The 20,703-nt window shown below is 32.9% G+C and overlaps 1 long non-coding RNA gene across 1 annotated transcript; it reads right to left on the bottom strand.

The window, feature by feature from the left end:
• Positions 1-7,121: 7,121 nt before the first annotated feature.
• LOC125586281 lies at positions 7,122-14,437 on the bottom strand. Its single transcript, XR_007322789.1, has 2 exons — positions 7,690-14,437; positions 7,122-7,412 (listed from the first exon to the last, which is right to left on the bottom strand). It is a non-coding gene; the product is annotated as an uncharacterized LOC125586281 (long non-coding RNA).
• Between the last annotated feature and the right edge of the window lie 6,266 nt (positions 14,438-20,703).

A 20,703-nucleotide genomic window follows, 5' to 3' on the forward strand; every position in this document is an offset into this window, starting at 1 on the left:
AAACCATCAAAGAAGAAGAAGATGATGCAGAGCCTGAGAAGAAAGAACAACGGTAACAAACAAGAGAATGAAACTACAAGCAAGAATGATGTGATGGGGGAAATGATTCGGACACACGGAAGATTATTGTCTGAAACTGGGGAAGCTTCTTGTAGTAGTTACCCATCTTCTTGGAGACAAGCGAGTCCAGTTCGACAATTGACTTCAGAACCGTAACAGGTGAACTTCTTGGATCCTCCGAGACGTCTGCTGCTATTGGGATAGCTCAAGGAGTCAAGGATAATACTTTGAAAACAAAACTTGCAAAGAGTTCAAAGTCACGTCTTCGGCTGTTCAAAGGCTGATTCATATTTCATTGTCTCTGAATATTTTCTTTTTGTATATTTCGAATTCATTCTACGAATTTTGGGACCTTGTAAACATAATCAAACGTTCTATATAATCTCTGTTTTATTTTCATAGCACAAGTCTTGAATTTCATTTGATACTTACTTTATCCAAATGGGATTTGAAGAGTTTTTGTAATTGTTTGTTTAAAACTAGGTTTGCAACAAACAAAAAAAAAACTAGGTTTGCAACCATGATGGTTACATGTTATAAGCCTGAAATCTGAATAATCAAGCCTGCCAAGGAACCAACTCTGCATTACATACATTTCCTCTAAAAAAAAGATCATTTGCATAAACCATTTTGAAGTTATAATAGACCAAAGTCGCTTTTGGAGAAATTTATGACACTAGACAAACTTTGTGGGCTAAACGACCAACTGCTTTTCCCACATTTGGTTTATAGGAGTCAGCTATCAAGTTGATTGGGCAGGAGGATTGTTCTGTAAAATTGGGGATCTAAAACTCATCTCATGAATCATGATCAACAAAGACTTGTTATGGTATGCCTTTCTCGATCGATTAGCCCCCTCAATGATGATATAAATAGTTCAGAGAGATAACATTCTACTCTCAGTGTGATATTTGTGGAGATGGTTCATGATTGACATGCCCTTGTAATGAATATACATATATCCTGAAAGTGATATATTCATTTCCACACAATCTTTTGAAATTGACAAGGTCCATTGACTTGATGAACTTTTGATAGTGCTTTTGTAGTTGTTGAGCTGTTGACTATGTTATTAGTCAGCATTTTACAAACTGCATCCACAGCTTTGGAGCATTTTTTATTTTTATCTCATTTTTTATTTATTTTTATGAAGTGGGTTGAGATTGTTTCAAGATCTTGTCAAGATTTATGATAAGTTGGGGACCATTATGCTTGTAGTTGGTTACAAACAAAAAGAACAAAAAAATGCGCACCGAATCCCAAATGTTGGACATTACCAATGCACACTTTGATCTAGTGCTTAATTACTTACAGATCTTTGTTTTGAAAATTTGAAACCCTATTATTAAACTTTGATATTTCATCATGCAACAACCGAATCACTCATTTCAGATATGACAAAATACTAGTTGGCCAAATCGTGTACTCAACATATAGACATTTCTCTCATATATTCTCGGAATAATTAAAAATAGCAATTTAGAAAACATATATTTAAGTTGCAGTCTAACGTACGTACAAGTATAGTTATGTAAACAAAAATAAGCATACAAAGTATACAACGTATACAAACGTTTGTTGGTATGTTTTATTTGAACTTCTTATCTAGAATTTTTTCAAAAAACAAACTCAGTGAATTCAAAACTTTTTTGTTTCTCTTTAAACCAAGATATACCAAGTAGTTTTTATGAAGAATTATATTAACAGGAAAAAATAGGAATATGTGACATACAACCGGGGACACCAATTCAAAATTCTCTCATGTATTGATAAGCAAAAGAGTTAGAAAGTAGATTATTGTATTAAATAACAAATGTAGTCAATAGATTTTTTTTTACAAGAGATACGATCAACTATAACAAGAACATGTACCGTTAGCAGCAACATAGAAGGCTTGCGGAAGGCCTTATTTATGATGCATCCTAAGAAAACATTAAACCCAGATGGAATGATTGTCTTGTTTTTTCAGCTTTCATGGCACATTATATAAACGGAATTATCCATTTAGTAAATACATTCTTACGGACATGAAAATCGGAGACGAGTTTGAATACAACAAACATATGTATACCTAAACAAAGAGACCTACTCGGATGATATAATTGCGGTAAATGAGTCTATGTAATGCATGATACAAATTATTTCAACAGTTTTATGCCAGAGATTTAAGCAATGTTTACCGGATATGATATTGGAAACCCAATCAATATTTGTGGCCAAAAGGTTAATTTCAGATAATATATTGATGGCACATAAAATGTTTCATGGACTATGTACGAATAGATCTTGTCTGGATATATTTATGGTGGTAAAAATATGAGTAAGGTTCATTTCTCCAAAACTTTAAATCTTTAAAATAAGATGAAAATAAAGTTTGTCTTAAATAATAGGTGGAAAACAAGAGATATTAGTCTAATTTCGTCCTGATCGAATTTGAAGCTAAACCAAACCGAAAAATAAAGAAACCCAAAAAAATTTCTTCTCAAATTGAACTTGCATATAGACTAATATTTATTTAAACGCACATAACTTTGAATCTAACTGTTAAATCGAACAATAACTGATGCCATCGGAAAGGTAACTCAATTTTCTGTCTCTTGTCTAACTTTGAATTCAACTAATCGGTGTGAAATCTTTGATTCATTGCTAAACTTCTGACGTATCTGCACAGTTTTACATCTTTTGATATTCATTTGCACCTAGTTCAATACATTCTACTCCAAATCAACTTAATACATTAAATGATTCGATAAAAGATTAAATGACTCGAAAACGTATTATAACTCGATTAAAGACTTAAAACAAAAGTTAAAAACCGACAAAAGACGGTTTATCAATCGTGGCTATTGAGCCCAAATAGTCACGAATCATATTCAACTTTATAAATCAGTTTTAAGAATGTGAGGTTATGATGAGAAACAAATATGGTGTTACAAAAAAATCATATTAAGGTATAGTAAATATTTTCTCACTCTAGAGAATAATTTAATCTATTAAAACTGAAGTATAAATTGGAATTAATCTTTACTTCACTTTAAATATTACAAATCTATGCCACTGAATTAAACCATGTTTAACACTTAAATCAATTCATCTAATTTTTATTTAAATTGCACTTCAACTCAACCACCGGCTTTAACAAATCATATCAATTCAATAGTTCGGTCAATTTAAATTAATTTACCAAACAAATATATGATGTTTAACCTATACCATAAAATAATCATTAAGCAAGACAACTCACTTTTCACAAATAGATTTCTCTCATTCTCCTCGGGTTAGACAATCCGTTAATTTGCAAAAGTCTTATATGATATATTTTAAGATTATATATACTGACATGATAACTAACATGGAACTCTTAATTTGTATGTATACAACCAATCAATTGTCATATCGGTATGGTTTTTATATGTATACACCAATCAATTGTCATATCGGTATGCATAGATTAGATAAGTTGAATATGAATTCTATTTTCTGTAAAAAAATATCAGAACAAACTACACATCGAAACTTGGTTTTGCCATTAAATCATGAATATAATGAAATTAACCAAAGTGATCTCACAAATATTATATTTATAATCTTAACAAAATCTTGCGAAAAGATGAAATTTTGAATGTTATACTAAACATATTTTCTTATACCTACAAGGCTACAATCAAGACATTCAAAATTCAGTTCCTATTAACCAAAATAATATCATATTTACTAACACAATCTCCATATTCCTTTAGTATATTCCATATTCCATAACTAATATTCAATCAAGTAACCATATATGATTATTGCGTGCTATTTTTTAGTAAAAACTTTTTTTGACATCTTTTTAGGAACAAATCTAAATATCTTATCTTAACTAACCATATATGATTTATCTATTCAAAATAAAAAAATGATAATTTTATTTTTTTAAATAGTATATTCTCGGTATAGAACGTGTAACTCAAGTTTTATATTATCAATTAATCTTTGATATTATAGCTCTTAATCACGATTATCCAAATCACACAATTCAATAGCTTAAAATATTAGCTAATTAAAATTTCCAAAAATCTATACTTATTTTTTAATGTTTTTTTCAAAACATGTAGTTGTTAAAAAAAATTCAAATATCAATTTTTTGCTGAATTAAATTTTTTTAAATCAAAATATAATTTAATTTAATAAAAGCCAGAAGTATTCTTATTACTCTGGTGTTACGTTTTAATTTTGTTAAAATAAAATGAATAAACACTGTAACACAAAATCATAACTTATAAAAAATGTTTTGAAAACCGGTGACTCGGAATTATAGTTGGGTCAATGGTCGGACCGGTCCAACCGAGTTTTAAATTTTAATCTAATTTTAAATTAGATAACTACATATATATATATAAGTATAATTATAAATTTATTTTGATAAAACTTATATCAATGTTAGAATCTAAAAATGATAATAAAATAAAATGAAAACTTCAAAATAATATAAAAATATGATAAAATTAACTTATTTAGATAGGATTTAAAAAATATGTGCATTTTATGATATCTTTTTAAAATTTGTATTGTTTTCTAAACTTGAATTTGAAAAAAAAATGGATTTTAAAATTAAACTGAGTCACCAGTTTTAGCAAGTTTAACCAGTTTTTGACTAGGTGTTCCGATTAAACTCAAATCCGGTTTTAATACAACCTAGAATTGGTTAGAACATCGAATCTTGGTCCGATCGACCATTTCGGTTTTCAAAACACTGCTTATAAAGCTCAAAATGCTAGAAACACATCGAACAAGAAAAACAAATGTCAAAACTGATTAGCATATAAATCTATAAAATGAACTTAAACAATTAGATTGATTAACACGAAAAGACTAAACTATATTATAAAAAGAAACATCCGTGCAAAAAACCCGGATCCGAAAAACCGAACCGAACCAGATCCGAAAAAGTAGTATTGAACTCGAACCGAAATTGATTAAATATCCGAATGAGTTCAAAATTTTAAAATTTAGAGAACCGAAACCGAACACGATCCGAACCGAAGTATATACAAATAGTCAAAAGTACATGTCTAAAATAGCTAAAGTATACTCAAAACACCAACATTACTTAAAATATCTATTGATTCTCAATCTAAATATTTAAACCAAACCAATTTATATGTTAATTTTAGGTACTTTGACATATGCTATTCAAATTTATATGTAATATATTATTTTGTGTATAAATTTTGGGAAATTTAAAGTATATGATGAATTTTAAAATTTTTAAAATAATTTAAATAGGTTATCTGAACCCGAACCGAACCCGCAAAGATCCGAACCAAACCCGAACCGAAATTTAGAAATACCCGAATGGGGTTGAAATTTTTGAACCCGAAAACTCGAAACAGCGAAACCTGAATAGATCTGAACCGAACTCAAATGGGTACCCGAACACCCACCTCCAGTGAATACATATTTTTGAGAATGGGAACTTAATTAGTGACAATTATCTTGGAACAATAATTAAAGACAGAAATACTCTAAAGGATTTGTTGGTGTACCCAACTAAGTAATTAACAAATTCACATTCTCAGGTGTTGCTTTTAATCACACTTTATTGTTTCTTATAAGATAGATTTTGTGATGTCACATCGTCTCGCACATACACACATTACACATATAATTAAATGTGTACATAAATATATATTTATAAACGTGTATAATATAATGAAACCTGCATTCTTCTCGTCATCACCACCGTCTCTTTTCAGTGTGCCAATGAGACTAAAGTCAAATGCCATAATCCACCAACAATATTCTTTGTCTCATCATGTTTTCGAAATGGTGTGTTATATAATCTACAAATCATAATATTATTTTCTTATAATTTACGAGCATTTGACCAAAGAAAATAAATACTACTAAATTAGTAGCAGTGGAAAACATTAACACTTACATTGAAAGCGAGCCACCACAAATCGTGTATATGAAAATGCTTTTGTACATCGTTTTCTGAAAATGTATGGGATTTAAACAGTAACTCGGTTCATTTACAACTCAAAAGAGGCTAAGACGTGAATAGCCCATGAATGATTTCATTTCACTACGAGATAACTTAAATTCTAAAATAAAATAACAAGTAATAAATCGACCAAACAGATTTTTTCTTTTTGATCATAATAGGACATATATTAATATATGATGATTTGGTTGTCATATAGTATTAATCTAACTCTAAACACATGCGTTTGGTTTACTAAGACAAGTTTCACCACGTGTCAAAAACAAGGAAATTCACACATGTTAATAAGAAAGAACAACGGGTACACAAGCATGTAACTATATACAAATGACACATGAAAATATCATAGACTGGAAACAGATTGTCACCTTTATTTGGCATACAATTGTATGCTTTAAAATGGCATAATTTTATAGTTCTTTAATTACTATAAAATGGTATCTTATTCTTACCTAAGAGTACTCACATTCATCATATAAATATATTTACTAACTTTAACAAACTAAAACTTCTTTTGGTATTCGGTGGAGATGTGGCATCGTTACAAGAATCTAAACATATATTTTAGTCATTCTCCATGGATTATTATCACTTAAACTAAATGAAAACTTGATTATTTATTTGTAGATTACACAAAATATCCCTGATTTCCAGGATGATTCTTTTTCATAAATAGTTCAATGAAAACTAAGTACATGATCAAATTGTAGATCATGCATATGATGAATTGATGATATTGACACTCGTCAATTGTCGATCTTGATGTACGATTATGCCCTCTTAAGAATGCCTGTATCTGAGGGTAGTATAGTCATTAAACGTATTTTTCCAACCATGAAGAAGACATATCTAGGAACTTGTTGCAGTGAAAGAGATCAAGACCCGAGGTGATGTTGTCGTTGAACACTTAATCTCTTTCTCTCCCTTTTATGAATATGATACTTTACAGCCCATCTTAGGGTTTTTTGTGTGGTCAAAACCCTAATTATTTAAACACATGTAAAGAGATTGTTTTGAATATTTCTAATAATTTCATAGTTTCTTATTGTTTGATATATCTCTGAACTCGAAATTGCGTAATAGCTTGTGATAGCTTATAATCTATTTGCAAGTCGCCTTTAATTGAGCGAACGCCAGAAACATGATAGTTTACATGGAATAGAAAGAAACGAAGTTTTGACCCCCACAAAAAGAAAGAAGCGAAGTTATTTGGATAGATGAGCTAGTAGAAGCCTTATCTTGTATATTGTTATTGCTTCTAGTAGTGAAACTTCATTTCTTTAGATCCCAACTCATTACAAAGAAAAACATAAGCCTTCATAGATTAGTCTGGAAGATGTTCAGGGAGGTCCACGACTGAATCCTGCAAAACAACACCATAAACACTCGTATCATTTGAGTGTCAGACTTATTAATATAATATCAATGTTGAACTTGATCTTTACAAACATAAAATCGAATGATTGTATATGATGAAGTGTTGAAATACAGGAAAATAAAAAAAGGGAGCTCCCTTCAGTCCAAGCATAGAGAAGTGAAGATTCAATTTGTCTCTAGCATCATTCATTCATTTACCATATGTCTACATATTCTTTCATTTGGTATTTGGATGAATGAGTCGAGAGTCAATTAAATCTCACATATTATTCTATGAGTGGACCGAAGAAAGCTCCCTTCCCCCACCAACCCAGCATCCCTGACCATATTAACATTTCTACAGCTATATATGTACATATATAATAAGTATATGGACATATAGAGCACAAAACAGTAAAACGTATATATATGCCCCATGTTTTTCATTCTTGATGCACAGATTTTTTTCTATGTGTGCTAGAATCAATCTTCAAAACAAACCCTAGACCATGGATTGCTTTGAGGCACCATATGGATTTATGTAAAAAAGAGCTTATGTGAGATAAAAAGAGAAGAAAAGATAGATGAGAGAAGAAGAGATGTCTAAAGAGCATGTAGGATTAATGGCTTTATATAGCAAAACAAATGTAAAACATAGGCGAAACCTTTTGTGTATTTTTTTTTGTTTTTTTGTTGCACTAGCAATTTGAATTATTTATGTTTATTGAATAAGTGGATGGTTAATATTTTCTCCACCTTTTTGTTTGAAATATTTTAGCGTTTTACGCTTACACAAAACAGGAAAACTAGTTTACATGATTATTCTTTGATGTTTTTTTTGGGTAAAATATAATTCTTTCTTTATTCTTTTTTTTTGTGTGGTAAAATCTTTCTTTATTTTTGATTGTTTATGGTCTTAAGAAGTCAATGTTTATGTTATTATCAATTAAATTGGTATGTACAACAACCATCAATTCATTTTCTGTAGTGTTTATAAGAACTTCCAATATACAGGGTGTAAAGAAAAACTTGCAACAAATTCGACGACAATACCAAGTGATTTTAATTAAACAAGCATGGATACTTCTTCATTATGCTGAATTTTATATAAGTTTTTTTTTTCTGTAATCAATTAAAATTTCGAAATTTGCTTTATGTGTTCATAATAATTGTCTGCTTTCCACTCAAGCGGCCGGACCTTGTTCCCGGGAAACTTGCTTTTTGATATAAATAAGTACATAAGCATATATTTTCCAAAGAGTAAAAAATTAGGAATCTTAATTTTGTCTATACACCGAACCTACTACTAGTACACGTCGATATTCTACTCGTTGCTTCTATGTCTGCAAAGACGAAAAAGTATGACAATTCATTAAGAATTTAATGAAATACCCTCTGCTTACTTGGATAATAACCGAAGCTATTAGTTTCGAGATCTCACTTATGTTCGGAAGAAATATGTAACAGGAAAATTATCAAATTAGGAATCATAGATGGGAACTTCGGAACTTAATAATCAACTTTCAGTTTTGACCAAAAATAAAAAAATAAAAAAATAATCAACTTTCAGAATATAAATAATTTACCCCAAAAAATCAAAGTAATTGTTTATAACATAAACGTTAAAGAAGATTTAATTATGTTCGACCAAAAAAAAAAAAAAAGAAGATTTAATTATGTACGTGTATTGCTTCTTGTGGAGTTCGGAGATTCAAGATAAGTACCTACAAAATCTGTGTCACATAGGCTTTCTTTCATAGCCTTTTCTCCATTATTAGGCTCACGTATACGTACACAAATCAATATATGTGTATATATATCTACCGATGCATTTATATGACAATATACTAATGTATATATGTGTAGAGAGTAGGAGAATATCGACGACATAAAGTATCATTATGTAATGACCAACTTGCTAAGATGCATCTTTATCATAATTATAGTAATAGTTTAGTATTAAATTTGTACTTTGATGTTCCAAATAGAGCAGTCGTTTCTCTAGAACATGCAGCTTCGTAAACATTAGAGTTTAGTTAAATTTTTTGTATAAGTATACTTTTCAGAAAAGTCATTTTTAATCTGCCTATCTTAGATAAAAATTTCAATTAAATAGAAAGTCTTTAGTTGTTAAGCAGGTGTTTAACACTTTTCACTTCAGTCGATCCTTAAACTATCAAAATGAAAAATTACTTGGCAACACTAAATTAAATTGCTGGGTTATATAGAGACTTGGGAATTTTAAAAGAAGTTGAACCACATCCATATAACTCAAGTCATATTTAGAAGGCCTGATTTCTATTTAGCAGAAAACAAAACTAGCTACTAAATTGTTTTCTTTAAACATAATAACATTCGTCTAACAAAAGAAAAAAAAAAAATTTCCATACATATACATAGTTACCTATCACAAAACCTTTCATATGAAAAAATCGTAAGAACATGAAAGACCATAACATAAGATGATAAGATGGCATTTTAAAAAAAAAAATACCATAAAACTAATATAACTGAAATCTTCAAACGAAAATAAAATCATCATATGTACGCACATGTGTTCAAAAGAAAAAAAAATACCACGCACATAAATAATGAAATATTAATCTCTCAACTCTTAATTTTTGTTAGCTTTATAGAAAGTAGTGATAAGAATCTATATTATATTTTGGCCCAAAAAAAAAAGAATCTATATTATATAGGTTTAAATGACATCTTATGTACACTGAACTTCAACAAGTACAAAGACATTGAATCGTGTCCCGTAAAGTGTAAATACTGGAAGTGGTAACATGGTTATCATCATCTAATGTTTCTCCACTAAATTTAAAATGTATTTTTTTTTTGACGTTAATTTAAAACAGATTTATATTGATTCTGAATATCAAATTAGAGTTTTGTGTCAATGTAGACGACGAAAAACGATTATTTTTTGATACCGTGTCCTAGGATATTCGCCTTATTTAAAATGTATAGATGATACGTATAATTGATAGTAGTAACTATAGAAGAATCTTAAGCCGTAAGTTAAAAGTGGAAAAAATGTATCTCTAGGACATTTATTTGCAAAAAGAATCAGTTCAAAGCAGTTTAAACAAAAATAACCAATTCAAATGACTAGACTTGAAATTTGGGTATTGGAAAAGTTTTCATAAATGATTGGATATCCGATTATATCACATCAATAGAATAAATTCCATTTAGCATAAAAAGTATTTATTAAACTATAATGTCGGCAACGAAAATACAGTATTATTTAGCAAATGACATTTCAGGACAATTTTACGAATTAGTTATCGAATAAATTCTTAGATTCAAGAAAAAGTGTATTATTATAAAAAGTGACATAATTTAGCGGGCATCCAATAAATTGTTTTCTCAAGGATGCAATAATTTATCATGGCATTTGGAAAATAACAAAAACAATATTAATCCAATTACATTTTGTAAAAGTAAAACCGTATACATAATTATATTTTTATAAATTTTAGTAATATTTCAAATATAATACTATATTATCAGTTTTATTACAATGGTTTTTAATGTAAGACGTAACAGTTCTATTCTTTTAGTCATAAACTGGGTTCTGACAATATGTTTATTTATTTTTTCCAATTTCTAAGAATACAATGTAAAAAACTTCGTGAAATAGCGAAAGTGACAATTGTTATGAAATCGCAAGGTCAATTTTCTTTGTATCAAAGCACATAAATTATAATAAAAGAAAATCACCGATTTAATTATAAACTAGATTCTTATCCACGTTAAATGCGGATTATAGTTGATTATTTTAAATTATTTTAAATTTTAATTTCTATTTGTATAATCAAAGAAATTGTTATTTTGATTATTTTTATTAAAAGTATTTAAATTTTGTGATAAATAATATATTAAAGATATCATTTTATTTTTATTATATTTTAAGTTTTGATTTTCTATTTTCTATTTGTAACTATATACTGAAAAATATTTTAAAATGTTAAATAAATCAATTTTTGAACATATGAAGAGTAGACTAATACAAATTAGAAAATTTTATTATAGCGCATATTGTGTTCTAACTTCTAACACAATTTTTAAATTCGAAATCATAATTTAAAAATAATAATTAATATTTAAAATTTAAAAACAGTATTATAAAATTTATGTAATGCAAGTTTAATGCATAATTTTATTTTTTTAATAAAACTTGTCATCGAGACAATTTTGTAGATTTTTATTTAAAATTTACAGACTATATATATATATATATAAATTACAATTGCATAGTGAATAATATATCTTATGATATTGTTTTGTTAAGATTTGAATTCTGAAAGAAAAATTGAAATGTCTAATAAGGAAAATAACACATGTAAATGTGTAAAAAAGCTTTATCGGCTCACTTCTCAAAACAATAGATCACGTGGAACATATCAAATCACTGTAGTGATTAGTATTTCATTTGGTCAGAATTGGTTAGGGATAATAATTTTGAATCGTGAACTATGGTTACGTTGGAATCATTGTATAGTTTTGATAAATAATCAAATTGAAGAGTAAAATTTAAGAATATACGTTTTTGAACAGGAGTTATATTGTACAAGCAAATAATAGGGAATATTGTAATTATTTCTAATGAATTGTGAATAGATCCAAACTTAAATGATAATTTTTTAAGTAGATAAAAAGTACGATTCTAATTAATAGAGCAGATATATGAATTATCCGGTGTTGGTTAGTTCGACTTGATGTTTAGCTATGTATATGAATTATGTGATGTTGATTACACATACATATAATCAGAAGAAAAGAAGGCCAAGCACTGCTTTTGATTCCATGTTTGATAAGCTGGACGTCGTGTAATAAAAAATTATTAGTACTATCAACCACAAATATATTTGTACTGAATCAATGAAAGAAGTTGTTTGGTTAGAGTGGTGAACAAGACTCTCTAAAGTATTTATGATTCAAAGACCGCTGACTATAATAAATAATAACTTGCATCACGAAACAAAGGATAACAAACGCTGGTGTTCAATGCATCTATTCGATATATGATCGCGTATGGACTAAATAAAGTTATTGAAAGGTTGGCACATCTATGCATCATGCAATTTTTTTTGGTGTGGCAAAACTCTTCAATTTGCAGATTTAATGAAATTTTGGGCTGTTGAGAGTCTTTGGAGATTGGTTTTCAAATCAGGAATACAACAATTTACAGAAGTGAAGTGAGGACGGTGACGTTTCTTAACCAAGTTGGAGTTTCGTTAGGATTCAATTGCTTAAGAAAACATATTGGTTGCTACTCTGAACAAAATCTTATAGTCCGTCAGGTAGAAAATAGGGTCTGTGTTTTTTCTCCCTGCGAATCCTATCTATCATTATAAACTATGAATTTAGAAGTTGGAAAATAATTTATCGCCATTGTTTGTCCAATCAATACCTTTATGTTATTTCATTTGTCTAATCCATAACCGGATGGGTCATATTTTCCAGGAATCTTTTGTTTGTTTGTAATTATTGCATCAACAAATAATTCATCACAATATCATTTTATTGCAAACTAGTCAAAATCCGATGTCTACGTCGATAGCATCAGATGACGAACTAGGCTTTTAAACCAAAAAAAAAAAAATCTAGAGACTATACTTGATTTTTTGAACAAAGTGAACATTTTCTTTAAAATGAGGTTATGACTTCGTGTAAGCTGGAAAAAGTACATAATCGCACTCTCATACTTTCATCTAAGGTTAGAACTTGTACAAGTGCTTGAGAATATACTTTGAATTGCTTGCTGTGTTTTAAATAGCCCAATGCGCTCCTAGGAGAGGATGGGCTTTGCGCCATGGCAAGATTGGATCGAGGACTTCAAAAGAGTAAATAGTAGTATATGTGTAGATAAACGTATACATTGAAAAAGTAAACAAATTGAAAACCAAGTCATTCAATAGAATAGAAGGCCTTTCTCACCTCACACGTGCATACGTGCAACATAAGAATGTCCTATGTGATTAAATAAACATACAATTGTTGAAAACTCAGAGAAACCGAGACAAGAAGAGATTGATAACGGTGTGTTGTATACTCAGAGAAGCCGAGACAAGAACAACTAAGCCGCAAGTTATGAAAGGGTTTCTAAGATAAGCACAGCAGAACAGAGTTTCAAAGTTTGTTTTATAATTAGGAAAGTTAGGGCTTTCAAAGAGACATGTAAAAGAGGGGAAAATGACATTTTTAGACCCCAACAATTTACGTCGTGCTTTTTTAGACTCAAACAAAATATAAGTGCGAAATCATTTCTTAACTGAGTTTTTAAAAAAATTTCGACCTAAACTTGACTCCGTAACATGAAATTATACCTTGACTAACTTATCGTTACTCAACCGTTAGACCCTGCTTAGTTGAATAAAGAAAAAATGCCGATTTCAACCCGTACAATTTCGGTCATGCATTTTCAGACCTGGACAATGAGTAAGTGTGATTTCATACCCAAACTGAACAATAATTTGAATTTCATACCCAAACTTTAATATTAACATAAAAAATTACTTTAACTAACGTTTGGTTAGTCAACCGACGTCGTTTTAACTAAACTAATTGAAAAAATACTCACTAAGACTCAAAAACAAACATAGAGAAGCACTAAACTGAGCATTAAACCACTGGACTAAGACAAGTTTTGTAAAATCTACATATATACTAAATTATATAGGTATCAAAACGAGTAAATAAGTCACTAGCTTCTTCTTCCTCTGGCTATCTCTCTCTCAGTTGCCAATTTCAGAAGTTTCAGTCTTTAGTCTTTAGGAAGTTCTATTTTTGATAGTAATGAACATTTTAAAACCGCATGAGAAGGTAATGTTGGGAGCCAAAAAGAGTAGCTCCGGCTACAACACGTAGACAAGAGCGGAGATTAGTTTCTTCGTCTAAAATTGAATTAGCATGAACCGATGCATTATCAAGCCCAAGAAATTGAATCCATTTGATCAGGGATCGATCCGCGACGAATCCGTGAGCAAACCTAGTATCGAGAAGAAGAAAAACAATGGTGTAACATGAAAGAGCGCGGATTGGCGAACAAGACAAAGATATAAGTTAGTATATATGTAAATATGACAAAAGTTACCGACTTGATGGCAAAGTGTTCGTTTAATTCACTTGCCTGTCGTGGGTTCGGCCCTCCAAGTGACGAAATTTTATTATTTTAGCTAAAACGACGTCGTTTTAACTCTTTCTCGACACGTCATCTCTACCTAGACACTGACTCGCTCAAAAATGACGGTTAACTAACCAAACATTTGTTAAAATAAGAGTAGTTTTATTAATGAAATTCAAACTATCGTTCAGTTCGGGTATGAAATCCAAATTATTGTTCAGTTTGGGTATGAAATCGCTCTTACTTATTGTTCAGGTCTAAAAAGGCATGACCGAAATTGTACATGTTGAAATCGGCACTTTTTCTTTATCCGACTAAGAATGGTTTAACAGTTGACTAAGTCAAGGTAGAATTTCATGTTACAGAGTCAAGTTTGGGTCAATTTTTGTAAAAAAATCTCAGTTCATGAATGATTTCGCACTTATGTTTTGTCTGGGTCTAAAAAGGCACGACGCAAATTATTGGGGTCTAAAAATGCCCTTTTCCCTATAAAAGAGTAATCAAACTCTTTATTGAAAAGGAAACTCCAGGGTGCACTTTAGAAACGTTTTCCTCACCTCGCCATTCAGTCAAAAGCGCACTAAAGCGGGGGATTTAAGGATCTTGCCTTGCCTTAAAAGGACTAAAGTGATTTAGTCCGGGCCTTAGTGCGCCATGTCAAGAATAACAAGCTTTTTTTTCTTAACACTGATTTATTAGGATATTACAATTATGAGAAAGATTACATAGGCGATTCGACAACCGACAATACAATCTGCCCTATGAGAATCTACGTCTAACAACATCACCAGAGCCGTCCTATGAATAACAAGCTATTTAAAACACATATTGCTTGTAAACTCAATAAATTTAAGAAAATTCACATACGGTCATCTAGAAAACCATATGAAATTAGTAGTAGATATATAGTAATATTGAGACCAGAAAGGAAAATATTGACCAACAAGATTACAACTTGGTTCCAAGTTGGTGGTTCCTTGTGTATTGATGACATCACTTCATCATTGTTCTCCATAAAGCAGGCCCGGCCCTGAAATATTTTGAAAACCTGTAAAAATAACAAAATGTGGTTAATAGCACTTAAGAAAATCGAACGTGTCACCTCTCTTCGTATTTGTTAGCCATTAACCAACTATGCTACAAGAGATTATGTGAAATGAACAGTTGATAATATAGTTATTGTGAAAAGGCCGGAAGCACATGCTTCCCTTCAACCGCTACTGCCATAAAGCGAAGTAAGTCCTTTGATATTGCAAGGGTTTAATGGCCTTTTCAAAAATTTCAGAGATGATGGATATAGCGCGGCTTTAACTAACATCTCTCAAACATCAACAACAGATACAGAATCAGTGCATTGCATTTCTTATTAAAACTGAACAATACAAGCTGAAATAATTTGTTTTTCATGAAACTCTTTTTTTTAGCTTTCGAAGATAGCTAAAACAATTTTTGTTTCATTGATGACATCATGGAAAAAGCTCTACGCAAGTGTTTAATGGGTTTTTCTTCAATCAGTTTGTAACATGATGCAAAATCTTTCAATTTTCAAAGATATGATGGATATATGCAGCGTTAGTAACTAACATTTCTCTACAACAATGATGAGCTCTTTTTTTTTTGAGCAACACAAGATGATTTCATTAAAATGGTTAAGTAGAGTTTTGGGCCAGAATAAGTGAAGATAAGCATGCCTTAGTAAGCCCATCAGCTGGCCTATTACAATCTCTAGGGATGAAAACGAAAAGACAAGAAGAAAACGGAGAACTGGTGGAGAATGTGAGATCGTCGATGTCGGCGAGAACCCCGAAGAGATCCGTCGTGCACCGGCGAGAGGTGATTGCTCTTACTAGCACTTGAGAGTCTGTGCGAATACATATATGAGAGTGGTTGAGAGAGGCCGCCTGAAGCAAAGCTTCTTGGATGGCAAGGGCCTCACCCATACATGGAGAAGAGACATGTCTCTGATAGCAAGATCCTCTGGCGAGTTCCGTAGCATTATGGTCAGTAAAGATCCAGGCTAAGCCCGCCGCTTAGCGTTATGGTCAGTAAAGATCCTGGCTAAGCCCGCCGCTTGGAGATCTGATTTCCACGATGCATCGGTGTTACAGAACACCATATGAGGGCTGTTTGAGAGGACCTGTGGTGGTGGTAGTATCACCTTAGGACTAGAACGAGGGCGATTCGGTTGCACTGATTTCCATTCTTTCTGAGCCAAAATTGCCTTCGGTGCTGTAGATGTTGCAGAGGCATGTCGATTCTCAAAAAGGAGATGATTTCGTGCAATCCAGATTGTCCAACACAGCCAAGGAAATGTATTTCCCAATACGCCAAACGGTGGTAACATGATCAGATTGTACGAAGCTTGGAGCTTTTTGAAGAAGGAAGATACCTGAGATAGGTTCAAGGGAGAGTTCCATGGCCCGTAATTCCAAACATCTCTTGCGAATCGGCAATGGAACATAATGTGCTCAATCGTCTGTAAGGCTCCACATCTCTTGCACTTTGTGTTCATGAGGAGGCCTCACTTCTGAAGATTTTCCCCCGTTGATAGAGCATTTGCTCCTACTTTCCATAAGAAATACTTCAGTTTTGGTGAAATAGGAGGGGACCAAATCAGTTTTCTCTAGTTACATGTATCATTTGCCAAGAGTGTTTGAGTCAATTGGGTTTTTGCAGCTTGGATAGAGTAGTATCTTGACTTAACAGAATATATATCTTCTTTTTATAGGGTCCATATGTAGGAGTCTTGTGTTCCTAGGACACTAGGGCGTATCTTGAGGATGTGAGATGCTAGCTCAGGTAGCAGGTTTTCAATCAGAGTAGTATTGCATTCTCGTGTCTCTCTAGTTAAGAGGTCTGAGACCATAAGGTCTTTGTCTTTTAGGAGCACTGGTCCAAAGGGTTTGAGATGGGATGATGGACAGATCCAAGAGTCCCGTCATAGTGAGGTCGTCTCTCCATTACCTACAGCTTTGCTCAGGTGGTGAATGAAGAGATTGCTTCCTGCCAATATCCCTCTCCATCCATGGGAAATTGCTGAGGAGCACTGCACTTTGAGGAACGAGGTTTTGGGGCAGTATTTTCTGGGGAAGATTTTTGCAAGAAAGCAATTAGGGTTTGTGATTAGTCTCCATCCAATTTTGGCTAGTAAGGCCTGCTTAAATGCTTGTATATCGCTGAACCCCAGCCCCCTCACATTCTTAGGCTGTGTCAACTTATCCCATGAGAGTCAGCAGATCTTCCTCTCCATGTCCTTACTATCCCACCAAAATCTGGCCAAAACGGATTGGAGAGGCTTACAGAGACTGATAGGCAGCTCGGAGCAGGTCAAAGCAAAGGATGGTATGGCTGAAAGCACAGATTGCAGCATCATGGCTTTACCTGCGATTGAGAAGAAATGTGTGGACCAGTTAATAGGGATTTGCTTCATTATGTCTACGATCTAAGCAAATATGTCCTTCTTCTTTCGTTCAAAGTGCTCCGGTAAACCTAGGTATTTCCCAACTCACCCCTCTTTGGCTATACCTAATTGCATCTTAACTCTCTCTCGGGTTTCAATGAGGATTTTACCAGAGAAGGATATAGATTATTTGAGCGAATTGATTTTCTGACCCGATGCAATTTAATACATATGCAGGATGTCAAGTAGAGTTGAGCATGCCTGAGGGTCTGATTTTGTGAAGATCATCGTATCATCTGCAAAATGCAGATGATTGAGCTTGGGGATGTTTCGTGACACTCTGATAACTGATAGAGTACCATCCTCTTGGCCTCCTCTGCACAGATCTGACAGCACTTCACCGCAAATGATAAATATATAGGGCGACAATGGATCTCCTTGACGAATTCCTCTCTGTGGAATCACACTTCCTAAAGCTTCAGTATTCAGAAGGAAAGAATAGGAGACTGTAGAGACACACTGAAAGACCCAGTTTATCCAGGTTTGGCAAAATCCCATTCTTTCGAAAACCGCTTGTATGAAGTACCATTTCAGCCTATCATAGGCTTTACTAAAATCTGTTTTAACTGCCATTGCGCAGTGTTTGACATCCCCTGACGACTTAAGGAAATGGAGATCTTCATGCGTGATGAGGACATTGTCAGAAATTGCTCGACCATGTATAAAAGCTGACTGATTTTCTGAGATAATCTCCTGTAGAACTAGTTTTAGGCGCAAGGAAAGGATCTTCGAAATAACCTTGTAGTATACGTTGCAATGAGCTGTAGGTCTATAGTCATAAACTGCTTTAGGGCTCTGAATCTTTGGGATTAACCTGATATGGGTAGCATTAATCGAGTTCAGAAGGGATCCCAATGTGAAAAAATATTGAATTTTCTTTGTAATTGTAGGTCCCAAAATGTCCCAACAATTGGATTGAAAGAAGCTAGCTGAGAAGCCATCAGGCCCCAGAGATTTACCTGGATGGATTGCGAAGAAATCTTCTTTCACTTCCAATGGTGAAGGTAGCTCAGTCAGTTTCTGATTTGTGTCCGTTGTGATGCACGGCTTGATGGCTTTATTCACAACTTTTGTAGCTGAAGCTCTCAAGGAGGTGAAGATGTCCTTAAAGTAAGTTTCTATTACCTCTACTGTTTGTGCATCTTCAAACACATGGCACTCCTCTAAATTTTCAATAACCGAAATCCTATTTCGTGCTCTTTTTCCCTTTGTAGATGCGTGGAAAAAGCTGGTGTTTCTATCACCCAGGGAGAGCTAGAAGAGCCTATTCGTTGCTTCCATAATTCCTCTTCAGCTTTGTAAGATCCGATCCCGGCCGTCTAGGCCGTGGACAAAGTCTCACGTCGCTCGGTCCACTTCCTGGCCGAACCTCTAAATTTTTCGCCTTTTATCTATATTATCTCCCATAGACGAGGGCTAACTTAGATCTTAGCTTAAGACTACCTTAGTCATTCCCTAGCTTAGATCATTTCAACTCATACGTAGCGGATATTCTCTACTTAACCATTGGACTAAATCCAATCTAATACTCGTCCGGTCGAATCATCTCAGGTGTGGTAAATCTACCCAACTACCAATTAGCTCAAAGATTGATCCTAAACCTGAATCAAATCATAAGAATCCGAGGTTCCATTCCCCTAAACCATTCTATCTAGAACTAAGCAAGAATTACCAGATTATACCTTAGCCACATCCACGGAGCTTGTTAGCTCATCGGCCCAGCTGCTCTAGCTGAATGAACTCGTAGACAAGCTGATCGAGTTGTCACACTCGAACTGAGCTAAGACCAAGCTATGGCCAGCTACCATATACTGCGTCCAGCTCCTGTACTCATCAAACAACTCCCTTAGGTACTTAGTCATTCAGCCAACCATCCCACATACTTAAGTAACCCTTGAGAGCCTTCAAACAACGTAACCTGGCTTATCATTCATCCAACATCCTTTTGCCTTATCAGCTTGTTATACCAAGTCCAGCTCATGGACTAACAATGCCCATCAGATCCTAAGTCAATCAACCAACCAACCCACATGATTCAGAACTGATGTGTCTTCACACTTACCTAACCGGCCATGGAACCATGTCCCATTGGAGCCGATCAATCTTGCTCTATCATCCGGTGCATCCTTTGATCAATCAGAGCAGACACCTTATTCCATCATCAATGGATCAGGTCGTCCATCCTTGCCCAAGATCAAATAACACACGGCCTTCCTTGAATAATAACACCCAAGCTCAATACTTATGGTCCACGCCACCAAGTACTAGCTATACTCTTCTTTATGGCTCTTAGCCAATTCTTTGCACATAGCTTACCAACACCAAGGTTGATAACTAACATTCCTTATGATCAATAATCATAAGTGACAAACATATCACAACACACAAGTATATGATCCGATAACCGAACACAAGGATCTATCATTGTATGGTTGGTTCCTTATCTAAACATCAATATACTCTCAGGTGCAATTTTGACCTCAAGCAAACATGCTCCAAAAATTAATTAAAATATGTCAATAATTATTATAAATTCCCAAAGTAGGTTTCCCATCAACAGAATCCAACCCATAGATCCGGATCTTGTGAAACCCGACTTTGGTCAGTCCAGCCGATGGCCATGGACAATCACTTCCTGAACCGGCTAAGGCTCTCGTTCAGTGCCTCCATGTAAACATATTTTACATCACAATATATGATCTT

This window comes from Brassica napus, chromosome C4, assembly GCF_020379485.1.
Source record: "Brassica napus cultivar Da-Ae chromosome C4, Da-Ae, whole genome shotgun sequence".
Classification (NCBI taxonomy): domain Eukaryota; kingdom Viridiplantae; phylum Streptophyta; class Magnoliopsida; order Brassicales; family Brassicaceae; genus Brassica; species Brassica napus.